Below are 16,413 nucleotides of genomic sequence, written 5' to 3' on the forward strand. Positions count from 1 at the left end.
AATTAGACACGTTAAATCTGGCAGTAACATAAAAAAATTCTGATTAAATTATCTGTGATTGTCTTTAAAAAGCTGAGCCGTTTTGAAACATGTCTATCAGGATTAAACATACAAGCATAAGACAGTAATTAATCAGAGAAAACAAACCTAAGAAACTAAAATGAAAATAATTCATTGGCATATTGAAAAACAAATACTTTTTTTGGTTTTACTATAAAAAAAAATTGGCATATGTCGCTTTTGTTGCGATGTGGTTGAATTTTGCATTTAGCTCTGTCAACATGAGTATGTTAGCTGTGCTTAGATGTGACCATCTCATCTTATTTATTTTATATTTTATATTAATACTGACTGACTCACTGAGAGTGAAATTTTAATAGCATGCCGTGTGGTCAGAAAGAAATCATCTGAAGTAAGCAGAAAGTAGTTTAAGCCCAGAGGTTCACTGATATTAGTTTCAAGCCGTCAGCATGCTGAGGTGACTGAAACTTTATTGGTGCACTGAAGTGGGCTCAAGTAGGATGAGCTGCTAAAACCAACATTTTCTTAACACCACATGACAATTGTAGTGTAAAAATAATATTAATCCTTCTCCAATAATGTAAATCTAAAATAAATTATCTTTTTGTGGTAATGATGATCTGTTATCTCTACAAAAATAACTTTATCTTGAAATAATGGTAAAACTAAACAATTAACTTGGGAAAAGTTCATTGTTTAGCTATTTCTGAGTTATTGTTGGTTTCTTGTGATCTAAAGATTTTAACATTTTTGAACTTATATTTGGGTCTTAACTGCTTTTAAAAGCAGCTGGGGTTTTTTTTTTTTTACCAATAAATTAAGGTTTTTTGGTGTCTGGAAAACAAGCCTTTTCAAAAATCTCATAATTGCTAAGTCAAAATCGACAGGCCCTGTGCCGTTACCTAGCAACCCCAGCCCATCCCGTCACCTAGTAACCCACTCAGAGCTCCAGCATGTTTGGTCAGCTGGTTTTACCAATGGCTGCTGGAAACTACAAGTGTCTTGTTGTTGACTTACTATTCAGAAACCACTTGCTGCATTCTTGTCGGTTGTCTTAGCGACTCTTCTTCTGCTTTTCAAAGATGTACAGTTGTGTAGCTGCGCAGCTGCCTGCAGCCATTTTTCATGCTAATGTAAATGTTGAGTTTGAGGGGCGTGGCCAGCAGCAGCTTATTTGGATTTAAAGTGACAGGAAGCCCTAAAAAAGCTCATCCTGAACTGAACAGACTAAATTCTCATTATTTAGGAATGATATCGAGCAAAAAATGTAATGAACATGTTTTCTAAAGCTTATGGTCCCGTCCTAATCTGTTCAAGGAAGCTAATAGAGTTACCTTTAAAATCCCTTTCACAGACACTCTCCATCCAGTCTCACTGAACGTCTCACTGAGTTTGCAAAGTAGATCAGTTAAAAAACCTAATTCTTTAGATTTGCAGAAATCTGGCATTAGTAGCCGCCTGCCCTCTCTAAGGAGTCTCTAATGTCTATCTCCAGCGGTTAATGGGCGAGAGACACACAGAGACACACGGGACAACCTTTCACTCAGTCTCACCTGAAAGCCTGAAATTATCTGAGAAAAACTCAGGCAGGCACAGAAAGACAAAAAAACCCTAATAGACAGACCCACTGGGGGATCTGAATGCTAGCGAATATGAATGGTCATATTCATATTTGATCTAACGGTTGAGGCTAGAATATGATCATTTAAAGGTGCAGTATGTAAATTGGAGAAATTGTTTTTACATATTTGTCATGATAGTATGTCATCAGTCTACTCCACTTCCTCTCTATGCTGCTGTTGCTGTCTACAAAAATGTAACAAAAATAACCAATTAGAGCTGGGAGGTGGGTCTTAGCGCTGCCAATCATCCTCATGTACTCTGTTAAATGTGCTGATAGTGGAAAAACAATTTACCTTTACAACAAAACCATTTACCCTCCATCTACAGTGGCTAAGCTAACTAGCCTAGCATTCACATCAATCTGCTATCAGGGAGAAGCTGCAGCATAGCAGCAGAAGGTGTATGTGAGGATGATTGACAGCGCTTAGACCCGCCTCCTGGCTCTGATCATCTGTTTCTTGTTAGCTCTGAGAGCACTGGGAGAAGGTAAGCGAGACTGTAAAGGTTGCAGACCCCTGGTTTAAACAAATATGTAAAATAAATATTTTTCATAGAAGTTACATGCTAAAGCTTTAGATGAAGAGGTATTTAATGTGTGCACTTCAGCTGGCATCAGGAAGAAGATGAAACATGGCCACCAGAGAGAAAAAAATCTGTCTGAAATGAGAGGATCTGGAGTCAGAAAGGTACACAAAAGGGTAAAAGCACCGTGTAGTGAAGAGAGCGAGGCCTTGTAATTACTGCAGTGTACCCAGCCAGAATTAGCTCAATGGACAGTGATTAACCTTTAAGGCTTGCTGAGCCATGGGAGGGAAATAATTAGATTTCCCTCACCGTCGTCTTTGCCACAGGGACGGCAGAGGCTCAGGATCACTTATTGCTTATAATCATCAGAGGTGGGCTCAGGCTCTCCAAGCAGAAACCGATATTCCAACAAAGCCCTCAGAGCATCAGGGTTACAGTCTGGTTAGAGTTAAAGCCGTTTGATGGGCAGCTCCCCAACTACATCCTGAGCAGGAGGACATAATGAGCAGCGCATATTTCCTGTACCTGACTAGAGCTGATGTTCCTCTAAGTGTGCTTTGTTTCTTCGCATTTAAACCCATTTATTATGCACGGCAGGAAAAGAAGCAGCAGGAGGAATGCAGATGAAACTCTGAACTTACTGGAGGAATACTGAGAACGGCGGGAGTCTTTTCCAGATTTCTTAATTTACACTTGGTTTCTAACACAATCAGTCAAGTTTATTTGTATAGCACATTTCAGCAACAACACAGTTCAAAATGCTTTACATCATTAAAAAACATAAATACAAAGTCAGAACACAACTACATTTTGAAGCGCTACATTTTGTGAAGTGCCACCGTTACACATCAAAATGTTGGTCAGTGTTTAATTCATAATGTTTCAAAAGAAACTCTGAACAGCTGGGTTTTTAGTCTGGATTTAAACAAACTCAGTGTTTCTGGTGTTTTGCAGTTTTCTGGAAGTTTGTTCCAGATTTGTAGTTCATAGAAGCTCCATGCTGCTTCTCTAAGTTTGGTTCTGGTTCTGGGAATGCAGAACAGAACCAGACCTGAGAGGTCTGGGAGGATGATACAACAGCAGATCTGTAATAAACAAACATCAGTGTTTTAAAGTCTATTCTCTGAGTTACAGGGAGCCAGTGTTGGGACTCTAGAACTGGGTTGATTTGCTCTACCTTCCTGGTTTTAGTCAGAACACCAGCAGCAGCATTCTGAGTCAGCTGCAGCTGTCTGATACACTTTTGCGGTAATCAGTGTGACTAAACGCATAGATGGGTTTCTCTATGTCTTGCTGAGACTAATTCCACTAATCCTGGAAATGTTCTTCAGGTGATAGACGCCCGACTTTGTAACCCTCTTTATGTGGCTCTGAATGTTCATGTCGGAGTCCATCAATACACTTAGATTTCTGGTTTGATCTCAAGCTTTGGCATGTTAAAAACAGCCAAAACTTACAAACACTAATTCATAGTTATATAAGACAGAATTATAGCTCACAAGTTTAAGGACCTGATTGCTGTGGGTACAAAGAAGTTTTTCCATCTGTTGTTTTTAATCATAGGAAGTAAGGTTGCTGAATTGGTTGTTTTTTTTTATGTGTTTTCCGGACATGCAGTCCCATTTTATTACACAATCAAGTAACTGTTACCTTCAGTTGTTATAAAAATGCTCTTGGAATTAGGACTCTGTCTCTTTAAAAGTAACTACTCTTTCTGAAACTCCTCCTTCAGGAAGTCCTCACAATATTGCTCCTCTATTAACCATTTAACAAAGTTTTTACCAGCAATTCACCGAGAAGTGGCTCATATAATGAGCTCAGCAGATGCACAGTTCCAACTGGTGCTAATTGTTTCTGGCTAGTCTGAAGGAGCTGATTGGAGTTACAGGGAAAGGCTGAATGGTTGCCACGAGAGATGAAAAGATTTCTAAAATGTGCATGAAGGGTCAAAACAACACCCCTGATATGTTTTTGATGAGGGAATGACATTTCAACATGCTGTGCATTAAAATTTTAATTAAAATACAGTAAAATTTAAGCGCCTAAGAGTTACTCTCTTAGTTCAGGTAACGATGCCTAATTGAAGCCAAAAGATGTCGGTAAAATAACTAAAGCCGCATACAAACTCCTCCTGGCTGCAATCAAAGCTTACTTTTCCCAGAGAGCCTCAAAATGCATCAGCGATTTATTTACTCAAACTTTTTATAGAAAGGCAGCATTTTATGCTATTTAATTTATTTAAATAATGACCACAATGAATCCGGCTCTTACTCTTACCACTGCCTGTTTTATGGATTTGAGTATATAAAAAAAAACAAATACAGAATTAAACAGAAAGTAAATTAAAAAGTCGTTTTGAGTGATTTGGTGAATTAAAAATAAACACATGATGGAAAAGATCCAAAATGTGCATTAAAGAGGCCGTTAAACCAGAACCGATGTTGAACTGAATTAAAAATGTATGTAACAGATTTGAGGTTTTATGTATACTGAAGGTTGACGATAAATCCAGGAACAAAAGTCATGCATGTGTTTTTGAATGCAATATTCTCAACTTGATGCAGTAGTTCTCTAAAGTTTGGGGTTAGAAACTGAAGCATCTGGCTAATTTCTAGAATTCAAAATCCGATTTGAAAGAAAATTACAGTTTGTTGTTTAATTAAGATGAGAAGAGGTGCTTCTAAAATAAACTCAACAAAGATTGGAACCTGCTAACCCGACATTTCTCTGCTCCTCTTTTAATTGATTAAACTAAAAAAAAGGAATCTTTTGTATTTAATTTCACGCCTGTAAACATTTTAGGGTCTCCAGTAATAGCCTGATGCCAGTAAATATGCTATTACTGACTTGTGAAATCATCACTTTTAATAGCAACTTAAATTACTTGAATTACACAGCTGACAGAGCTCCTGGAAAGTGCTTTTTTTGAGAATGTGGTGCTAATCTGTGAATGTAGACACAGGCTCACTGCGTACGCTTCATTTACTGTAACAGAGTCTCATTTGAATCAGAAGACAGAGTCAACTTTAGGGAAATTAATCAGCTTTACTGCTCCTCGTCTGCCACAGTTTTTCATATTTTAAAAAAAAGTTTGCAGGAGGTTCGTCATGTATAATTAAGTGTGAGAATAATAATTCTATATTCATGGATTACGTCGTTATAGAAGTGTTTATTTTTTTATTAATCTTCCATTTAACAAGAGTGGCTCTGACTTTCTTGGTTGCAGTCTTTAGGGATAATTGTCTGAATTTGTTATTCAGGCCCCAGTGTGCTTGTGTCTGTAGAAATCTGGGGCCTCGGGGCAGTAAACGAAGGAAGTCTTCTTGTTTTGCTCCAGCAGACCTCGCTTCCTTTGCTGCAGGCGTCTTAATAAATTATTTCTCACCGCTCCATGAAAGGAAACACTCCGATCGGAGCGCTTTGCTAAACTGCATATTTGTCTTTTTACGCTTGATCATCTAAAGTTTGCTGACGTGAAGATCGGTAGCGACGTAAGAACTTTTACTGCGCCGAGAACAAATGAAGGGAAAAATGTTCACGCTGATCGAGCAGCACTTCATTTTACAGTCTAGAGTCTGTTTCATAGCAAGAAAGCAAATCAATGACTGTAAAAGTTCCTACAGAGAAACTCTCTCCATGCAGGACTAGCATGCAGGTGCATCTTGAAAATCTCTGAATCTGTTTAATTACTGAGTATTTGGATTTATAACACACAGCAATATTTTCTAGCAAACGTTCCGGGTGTTTATCTGTCAAATAAAGCAACACAATTACAATTTAAACAAACTTAAAATTATATCTTTTTATTTCCATAAATGTTAAGGGTGCATTCATGCTAGCCCTGTTTAGTCCGCTTTAATAAAACTCTAGTTTGTTAGTGTGAATGCGTAATAAAACTCTGATGTAGTCCAAAAAAGTGAACTCTGACCTGAAAATCCAGGTGTCTGTTTAGTTTAAATGAACTCTGGCGCAGTTGGGATGCAAACCGCAGGCCGTTCCAGAAACAGGAAGCGGACTAAAGTGCAAAGCATTCTGGGTAAATACAACCAAACCAAACATACATGTCTGGTGCCAGCTTGAGAAATGGTTCCTGGTCTTTTACCAACGACAAAAGAAAATCCTACAAATCTGACGCCACTCCATTTTTGTTTACATTTCGTGAAGAAGGGAGTTGTTCTCATGTCTTTCTCTGATACAGTGTCACACGTCTTCCTTCAGTGGTTCTTCATGCAGCGCCACCTCAGGTAAGGAGGGGAACAGTTTTTTTCTTTTTAGATTATTTGACGCAGTGCAGTGTAAAACGGAAAATATTGTGTGTATTCCTGGCACAATGTGCAATTTTATAGCACAATCAATTAGCTGTTGACTTCAGTTGTTGTAGAAATGCTATTAGTTAAATATGACTTTAAATAAATTTTACTTCAGTATTTAACACCTTGAAATTGGGCCTGTGTCTCTTTACTGGTGCTCTTTCTGAAACTCCTCTTTCAGGAAGTCATCACAACACGGCTCCTCTGTTAAACCTTTAAAAACGTTACCAGCGTTCTCCAGGAATGTTTCTGATCGGGGAATAACATTATAACATAATGTACAGATAAAACAAAGTTGACTTTACATAATTCTGCCCATTTAAAGTGAAGCACAGCAGCTGAAAATGTAACAAACGTTTCCATATCGGCCCCTAGTTAAACTGAGTCTCCTGATGTATGAAAACATCTTTATGCTATGGCTCATCTTGAGCAAGGAACGAGAAAGATTCTTAAAAAAAAGTGTAGCTGATCTTGTTAAACTGATGTAAACTGGATTTTATTTCACTTTTCTGTCCAGTGATGGATGACAAATTGAGTGTGTCCCGTTGGGCATCAGGGATGAATACTTTAAAGCTTTATCCTCCAGAATATTTATTGAAATGAAGCTCCTTAACTCTAAAGACTCGTGGAGCTCGCGGTAACTCCTGTCCTTCCTTTGAGCTTTTTCTCTGTGAATCAGATGTTTTTCTGGAGCGTGTGGGGAACCGAGAGCTCTCATTATCCGAGTCCTCTCCTCAGGCTGCTGCTCTCTGCGAGGGCAAATTCTTCTTAAACGTCCCCTCCATTCCTCCCTCGCTCTTCCTCTTTTCTTTTTCTTTTTTTTTCTTTTTACCTCTGGTGAAGGTCAGATTAGCTCTTCATATATATTTATAATTTCCTGCCGGGGATTTCTCCCTCAGAGGCTCCAAGCTTGAGAGATGTGATAAAGGTTAAGACAAAGTGAAACACCTGTGTCTGACAAAGTGAATAATGTGATTTTCTTATTCAAAGAGGCGACTGGATGTCTAATGTCCCTCTTAAAGTCCAACAAAGTCTCATTTTCTCTTTGAATATGAACACAATGTCGATGCCATGGGTGACTCCACATTAGGAGTAATTTCAGGTTTCTATGCACAAAGAAAATGTCATTTATATCTAAATGATTACCTAATAACACAAGTTGACATCCTCTATAAAGCTGCACAGTTTTAGTGGTAATAATGTCACAAAACAGAATAATTACTTCCCTGCTGAGAGGCCTCTTTTGTTGACTGACGATCAACTACCTCTTAAAACAAAGGTTTTGTGAAACGCTAAAAACACGAGACTGAAGCATCTATTCAATCACATGTTATAATGATTAGTATAAATACTTTATAATATGAGTACATTTTACTGGCGGGCTTTCTGTATTTCTGAGTCTTTGGCATCTCATCTAACTTTCTGAAATTTTTGCTATTTTGTTGCTTTATTTTGTTGTATAAAGCCAAGGATAATAATTGTTTTGTTTTTTGGTAAAAAGTCGCTGCTTGTGGGCGTACACTGCAAAAACACAAAATATTACCAAGTATTTTTGGTCTAATTTATAGCCCAAATATCTAAATACACTTGAAAGGAGGAAAAACCAACTTAAAACTAACTTATCAGCAATTCTCATAAGAAATTTCTTATAAGAAATTCTTTTAAGTTAATATTTCCTTAATATTGGAAAAAGTACCAGTTCCAGATTATTTCAATGTCTTAGTAAAATAATCTGCCAGTGGACAAAATACTTCATTTTAAACAATATTGAGCAATTATTGATATGAAATAAACTTGCACTGAAAAGCTAAATGGAAGTTAGTTTAGATATTTAGATATTTGAATGGAAAACTAGGAATGTATTACTTTAAAATGAAAGCAAAACAACCAACACGGCTCATAAAAGAAAAATCTGTTTGAATCATTCTTGAGCTGTGGCCACAAATCATTATACCACGGACTGCGCATGGCCCCTGAGCCACACTTTGAACACCCCATTGTACAATAATGTAATGTAAAGTTTGGGACTTTTTCTTACATTTTTCAAGTCGTATATTATTCATAATTACCAACAATGCAAGTTTACTTGAGAAATAGCGGCTGTTTTCAAATTAAATGAATCTCTTTATTTTAAGTTGGTAGCACTGCAGCAAGAAGGTCCTGGGTTTGATTTAATTGGTCTTTCTAAAGTCTCCCTGTGTGTGTGGGTGTGGGTGTTTGTGTGTGTGTGTATGGTTGTCTGTTTCTGTGTTGCCCGGCGACAGACTGGTGACCAGTCCAAAGTGAACGCCGCCTCTCAGCCGGATCGTTGAGGCACCAGAACCTCCCAACCCCACTCGGGACCAGGGTGTTAGAAAATGGATGGACGGATGCTAAAACTGTTTCTTTTTTAATATTTTTACTTTAATCTCACGTCAGAACATCATTTCAGCCAAGTATGAATGTAATGCTGGATAAAAACTTGAATTCAATTCAAATCAAATCCAGGAAACGGATGAAAAGAAAAGTTACCAGAAAGTCTCACAGATAATCAGGAAAGATAAACAGAGACTCTGAGGAAGAAATGGAGAGCATAGGTGGAATTGCCCAAAGGCACAGCATCAGCACTCGTCCTGTGTGTGTGTGTGGATGTGTGGGTGGGTGTGTGTCTGGGTGTGTGTGTGTGTACGCGGGTGCATGCGTGCCTCAACATCCTGGCCTCTAACCCTTGGCGGAGGAAAACAGATTGCTTTGACAGGTCCACTGACATCATGAGATGTTCTGCTCTTTTGCCAGAGTCTCTCGGGAGTCTTTGGCTGCCAAATGTCCAGCAGGGCTTAAGGCTTCACCGCAGAGAGAGAGACTCTGTAATGTCACTGTTGTAGGGGAAACTCGGCTGTCTGCATGCTATGTTACATGAGACATGATTTTGCAAAATAATGAATAAGTGATGGTAGAATCTGGATGTTGTGCTGGTCTTCTGGCTCCTTCATGTTGTGTTTTAGCAGCAGCAGGTTTTGTGTCCTCTTCGCGTTGGTGTCCGTCGTCAGGATGGTTTGTTCCCATTTGAACCAAAGATTCAGACTAGTTTTCTTTCATCTACTGTCAACTACGAAGCCGAGAGCTGACGTTGTCCACATACTCACTTAAATTTTAGTCTTAGTTAGACTTTACAATATGGCTGAAAAACATATCACAATGTCAGCATTTTATATTGGTAGATACGGATAATTATGGTTTAGTTTTTACTTTTAAGCATCTGAAATGCAGCCAAACTACTGACGTGATCTTTCCTGTTTTATACAGTTTCCACTCCACTCCGTTTTTTACTTTTACTTTTAACTAGTTATGAGACCTTAAACTGCTACTTTGCCAGTTACTCAACAGGTTGCTAGGTAACCAAAGAGTGAGTAAGTTGCTAGGTAACCAAAGAGTGAGTGAGTCAGTTGATTCCACCAACTTTGTTTAGGTGGCAGTGAGACTGAGCGGCTAAAGTTTTTCCTTTTCCTACATCCCAAAGAATGCTACGTAGTTCTGGATCTGAGTTCTTTTTATTTATATATTTATGTATTTCAAACAGTTAGAAGGAATTTAGATAGATATTCAAAATAAATATGTGGGGAAAACAAAAGCACAACCCACGTTAGCACAACCCACGTTAGCACGCCCCACGTTAGCACGCCCCACGTTAGCACAACCCACGTTAGCACGCCCCACGTTAGCACGCCCCACGTTAGCACAACCCACGTTAGCACGCCCCACGTTAGCACAACCCACGTTAGCACGCCCCACGTTAGCACAACCCACGTTAGCACAACCCACGTTAGCACGCCCCACGTTAGCACAACCCACGTTAGCACAACCCACGTTAGCACGCCCCACGTTTGGAGGCCTCAGTCCTCGACGTGGACTTTGCGGGTTCGACTCCCGGTCCCGGTGACCTTTGCCGCTTGTCTTCCTCCCTCTCCTCTCCCTCTCTCCTGTCTGCCTGCTGTTGCAAAAAATAGGAGCCACTAGCGCCGCAAAAACTCTTCGGGGAAATAAAAACAACAAAAAAAGCAGCAACACCAGTTGATGCCTCTTGAAACTCGCTGATTTTGTTCTTTTAAGACGCCTTTTCGAGCCGGAAGTGGTCAGGTTTCCCATATACGTAATCAGTTTACGAAGAAGGCAGAACCCATTAGGAAGTCATGGTATGGGTCGCATGGGCAGCAGCGCTGGTTCCAGTCAGTCTGCTGCTGCCTCCAGCCTCCCTGACCACCTCGGACATCCAGGAGCCCAGACGGCCTGGACAGACCAGAATCCTCAGCGCACGCCTCCAGCTTCCCAGCATTCGTTCATGATCTGACAATCTCTTGGATCAATAGCCAGAGGACACTCACTTTTACTCCGAGACAATCCATTACTCCCATAAACATGCCCCCAGCTCTGGCTCCAGAGCTGCTGTGTGTAATGGAGAAGAATGGGGGTAAAAATTTCACTCAAGGAGTTGTTTTGGCTGCTGTTTGTCAAGGCAGCCATTATGCAGCTTTGAGTCGCTGGAGCCCATCAGTTAATGCATAATCAGGAGAGACGAGATAATGTGCTAATGTGGTACTCTTCTGTTTTTATTTAATTGAGATAAGTTATTAATAGGGTTAGGTTGGAAGTCCACAGCCTGCTTAATGAGTAGAGCATTAGGAAAACAATTCCTCGTTTTAAATGTTGTATCTGAAATGGCTCTGATTGTATTAATGTGTCCATTAGTAGTTTTAATATAAAAGGGTTATTACAATCCATTTACCGGCTTTATGACGTTACAAAGTTGTCACTTTTTCCATTTTTCTTGAGGAGTAATGCGAAATGGTTTTCTAAAAGTTACAGAGTGGCTTATAGGTGAGCTCCTAGTTGATATATTCAGCTACGCTCAAGGCTGGATAAATGGTAGTAAAAGCCACATTTATTGAGTGGTCTTTTAGCGCAGCTCTATATGGAGTGGAGAGTGTTGACGGAAGAGGGAAAGGGATACCAAGGACATTTTGAGTGAAATGGGGTGCAGCGAGCGGGTACATAAAAGGAAATGATGTATGCTCTGGCAGCACAGGATCACGGTTTGCGTATCCAGGATTTATGGCGCCGTACTCGGCAACAGTACACCAACACACCTGATCATCCATTATTATTGTAACATCTCTCACTCTGGGGGCAGACATGATGGATGGGAAGCTGCTAATGACTTTGGGTTGAAATTATAATTACCACAAAAGTGACACGGAGCATTTAGAAAGGTGGCGTTGGCCGCTGGGCTTTGTCTTTAAAGGACAGACATTTATTTAACTTATCACGAGAAATTGATTTAGTAGCCATGAGAAATGACGATTGAGGCGAAAAGCACATTTTTAAAATAGTTTTGTGCAACTTAATTAGAGCATAAAGTTCTAGTTTGGTGAAATGTTTTAATGGAAAGAGTATTAACCTCTTTGCAAACCCACAAACATCGCTGTAAACAAACATCAACTTTTATAGTGTTTTTATTCAATAATTATTACATTCATTTACAAACCTTCAGATGGAGGCCATGGCTTCTGTGACGGAACATTTTATCATCAGATAATACAGTTTTTCATCACAATCCCCTCTTTTTTATTATAAGACGACATGTTTTATCTAAGTCACATCAAATCTTATTTGATTTCCTCATTTGTTACGGTTTTATGCAGCCGAACTCAAAGACTTTAACATTTCTCCCTTGCAGCCATTTGACTTTCTGAAAATGAGAATTTAAATACATTTTTAAACTTCAATTTAATATGAAAAATTACTGAAAACAAAATAAAAATTGTAAGATTTTTTTTTTATGAGATTCAATTTTTTTTATTTTCACTTTTTTTGTGCAGCTCCCACATTGAAAAACACTTTTATTACATGGCAAAGCTAAATGGTTATTTACATTTGAAGTCATTTCCTCTTATTTAACTGCTTCAGTTTAAAGGACGGTTTGTAAAAACCCGAATGAAAACCTGTAAAAGACGCTGATGACCCATAATTGATCCCATTAGTCGTTTTACGCTCGATTACCTGCACAATTCTGTTTCCCCGTGTTAAAACTTTCAGGGGTTTTCATACTTGATTCTAAGTAATTAAACGCATGTCTCACCTTTTATTGTTAATTGGTAGTTTTTGACATAAAAATATAGCACTGGAAAAACAAACAGTATTTTTAGCCGCATGTGAGAGGCCTGGCAATCAGTGCTTATAAACCTGAAGCACGCCCTCGTCGCAGGTACTCTGCGCCGCACGCCGCCTGCTGCTCAGGCTGTGATGGAGGCAATTAAACGTGACAGAGAAATAACACTCTGTCCTGAATGACTCCTACTCTGCTGAAAATTAGGCTTTCAGCGACGGATGCAGAGCGGCAATGCACGGCCTAGACCAAGTAAAAATTTTAAAAACTGCTGCAAACCAGCAGCAATTTGTTCTATTCTGTCATTGGTTGTTAATTATGCCTCAACCGTCTGTCGTTTTACCGTAATATTACTTATTAATTCACCATAATGTGGATTATTTCTGCAAAAACTCAAAATCATACAGTGTATTTTTGGTATAGTTTGTTGTGCAGATATTTTCAGTACAATTGAAATGAGATGAAGCTAACTTGTAAGTAACTTTTTATCAAGAAAATCAGACATAATCTGACTGTTTTAGGTTATTCTGTTGGTTTAAATGACTAATATAACATAAGGACAAGTTTTTTTTATGGCTAAATTAATGAAAAGGATGGTCTGTGGTGAAATAGTTAACTTGTTTGAAACTGCTAAAAACCAAAACTCTGAGGATTTATTTAATTTTTAACAACCTCACGGTGATTTATGAGTAAAAAAAACCCAAATTGATTCTTTTACAGTGGAAGTTCAGGAGAAGAAAGAGGAAACGGGGATGAATTCAGTTTAAATTATTTTTTAAACATTACCAGAACCCCATACAGATCACCTGACTGTGATCCGGTTTCCTGACTTTAACTTTTCACTTTCTAATTTCTCACCTTTGCTGACAGGACAAACAACCCGGCAGCTGTTTCCCATTGTAGGAGGTCAGCCTGTGTTAGTCAGGCAGCAGCTGGCCAAGGTCGCTGGGACGGTTCCCATCACTCCTCGGTTTAATTGGATATGGAGAAAAAAACGTGACAGAAAAGTTCACAAAAGTTACAAAGCATCTGAGATGCAAAAATATTCTGAAACTGGCTAATCAGGCTTGATTTGGTTTCACCTTGGTTCCGTTCTTGCCGTTAGTATTTCTCATTTTTTTCTTGTCGTTTCTGACTCCAGGAGGGAAGTTTATAAATCGATAAAATTGCCAGATCTTTTTTTTTACCATAATGTTTAATCTCAGAGTTGAGAAATGCAAAATTCATTCTTGATGAAATGTTACCTTGACCTGAAGCTGCTTGAACATTCAAGATTTCCAAATTGGCAGTGATTCTTAAGAAACTGAGTTACTTTTTAGTCCGGCACATTAATCACAATCCATAAGGAATCATCCACGCCCTGTTTTAAAAGTTTTTAGAACATCTAAATCTGAAAAATGTCATGTGTGTTACCACTTTCCTCATTCATTTTGAGGATTTAGCTGAAAATGTAGAGATTGTTTGGCTGAAGGTCCATCAAATATATTTTCATAGTCATGTGAAGAGGCAGATCTGGGTGTCAAACCTGAGGCCCGAGGGCCAAATCTGGCCCGCCGTAGCTTTTTATGTGGCCTTCTAGAATCCAAACTAAATCAAAAAGTCTCCAGTTTTCTACAAATCTGAAAAATTCACACAAAATCAACAGATTTCCACTTTAAAAAAAAAAATTATAATAATTACTCCAATTTTCTTTCTCAAAATTGCCAAAAACATTCAGTTTGAGCGACTGCTGCCTCAGCCTGAGTTGTGTTTATAGTTTGTGACCGATACGGCGATTAATAAAAAGTCACATTTAACGTCCCACGTTACAGCAAAAATTCCTTATAAATATTTCTAAATTAGCAAAACAAAATCACAAAAACAATCAGAAAATCCAGGTTGGACTGATCAGTGTGAAAAGATGTTCAGTATTAATTAATTTAAGAAGAACAGACATTGAATGCTGAAACAGATGTTTATTGATATTTGAACAGTTTAATGGTTTATCAACACATTCTGGCACAACCGGCCCTTTAAGAACATCCAGATTTTTGATTTGGCCCAAAATAAAAATGAGTTTTTGACACAACTGATTTAGAGAAATTCAATTTTCACTTTTTTTTACTTAAAGGTGACCTATTTTGCACAGAATCATTTTTAGATGATGAGATTTTCCTCTTCCCAGTTCTTCCTGTTCTGAGTTATTTTCAGAATGAGCTGTTTTAGTGTCTAGATATGAATAAAATGTTGTTGCCTCCGACTCGACGTTCACACTCACAGGAGAAAATGGCTGCAAACAGATACGCAATTATACGACCGTACATCTTTGAAAAGCAAGAGCAGAGCCTCTTGCAAAACCAACAGAAAATGCAGTGAGTGGTTTCTTAATAATATGTCAACAGCAAAATGGTTTTCTCTTCCAGCAGCCATTGTACGGTGGTCCAACAAGCAGACCAAATGTACTGGAGTTTGCTAAGTAACGGCGCAGTGACTTAAGAAACCAGAAGTTTTTGAGACGCCTCATTTTCCAGACACCAAACATAATTTTTAAGATCATGGTCTGATTTTGTAAGCAATAGAAACCCAAATGGACGCACAAAAACAATAAAAGTTGCATCTGCACATCGATTCGCCTGCCTGGGTCGGTGTAGTCGTGGTTCTGTGAGCATTAAAGTACAAAATAATGACTCAGATCAGGGATCCTTTTCTTCTGATCTTCCCAGCTCTCACTCATACCTGCACCTTTGTTCAGGTAAGGAGTTGGAGGGCAGGACTATTAAAAATCCAGTTTCTTCACAGAGGGGGGGCTGTTTTCAGCTGATGTCCTGCTGCTGTGGTTGAGCCTTAATTAAAACCAGTTTGTTTTTTTTTGACTGTTAAATATTTTTAACCTGCCTTTTCTTCTTCGTTTTTCCCCATTTGACTTTTATCTCCCCACCACCAAACTTCCTCCCATGTCTTGTTTTTACATGACTGCTGTAAACATGTAACACATCAACTCTTTTATGTTTCATTTGCACAAGAAGACAGACCTTTTTTTTTTTTTTTTTTCCTCAAGGGCGTTTCCTCGTCTTTATCATCTCTGCTCCTGTCTTTCATGTTCTGTCTCTGATTCTGGCTGCCGGCCCTTTTTGCCCCCGGCCGTGGCGGTGCTGGAGGGCAGCTCCTGATGTGACTCTGGCTTTTCATTATGGTTCTGTCCTGACCCCGGGACGGCCCGGCCTTCATGCAGCAGCCAGCCAGCTGCAGCTAATGAGGAACGCCTGACGTTCCCTACTGCTCGCTGACTCCTTGATTTATTGTTTCACTGCGTTCACACCTGCGGCTGTATTCCCTTATATTATTAAACACCAAATAATGAAGTTTACTCTGCAACTGATGAAGCCTTGCTTTGGTCTTTTGCTGACAAGCGTGTTGATGCTAAACAGCAGCACTTAGCCTGCAGTGATTTCAGCGGATAAATGTCTTCTGCGGGAAATTGCTTCATCACACTCTGATTCGCTCACATCCAGCGATGGGACTGGGAACTGATGTGAAGTTAAACACTTAGCTATTGCTAAATATGAGTGAATATTTAAAAGAAGCACAGCAATAGAAGCTAAATGAAACATCCAAGATGACAAACAAAGCAGGAGAAGTTTATTTCCTCCGCGTTTGGAACGAAACGTGATTTGTCATGTGAAAATGTGCAGTGCAGGACCTGTCAGAGTAATGATGATGGCGTGTCAGAGTTTGACGCACGATAAATGATCTGAACTCAGAGTGAAGCAGAAACCTGTGGATGGAGAACTGGTGCTAAAGTGAATGTCATGG

At 39.0% G+C, this 16,413-nt stretch overlaps 1 protein-coding gene across 2 annotated transcripts in view; it reads left to right on the top strand.

Moving 5' to 3' along the window:
* samd12 (sterile alpha motif domain containing 12) overlaps nt 1–16,413 on the top strand; it is a 114,392-nt gene that overhangs the window by 47,120 nt on the left and 50,859 nt on the right. The gene's annotated exons all lie outside the window — the stretch shown is intronic.

The sequence above is a fragment of the Gambusia affinis genome, linkage group LG14 (genome assembly GCF_019740435.1).
Source record: "Gambusia affinis linkage group LG14, SWU_Gaff_1.0, whole genome shotgun sequence".
Lineage (NCBI taxonomy): Eukaryota > Metazoa > Chordata > Actinopteri > Cyprinodontiformes > Poeciliidae > Gambusia > Gambusia affinis.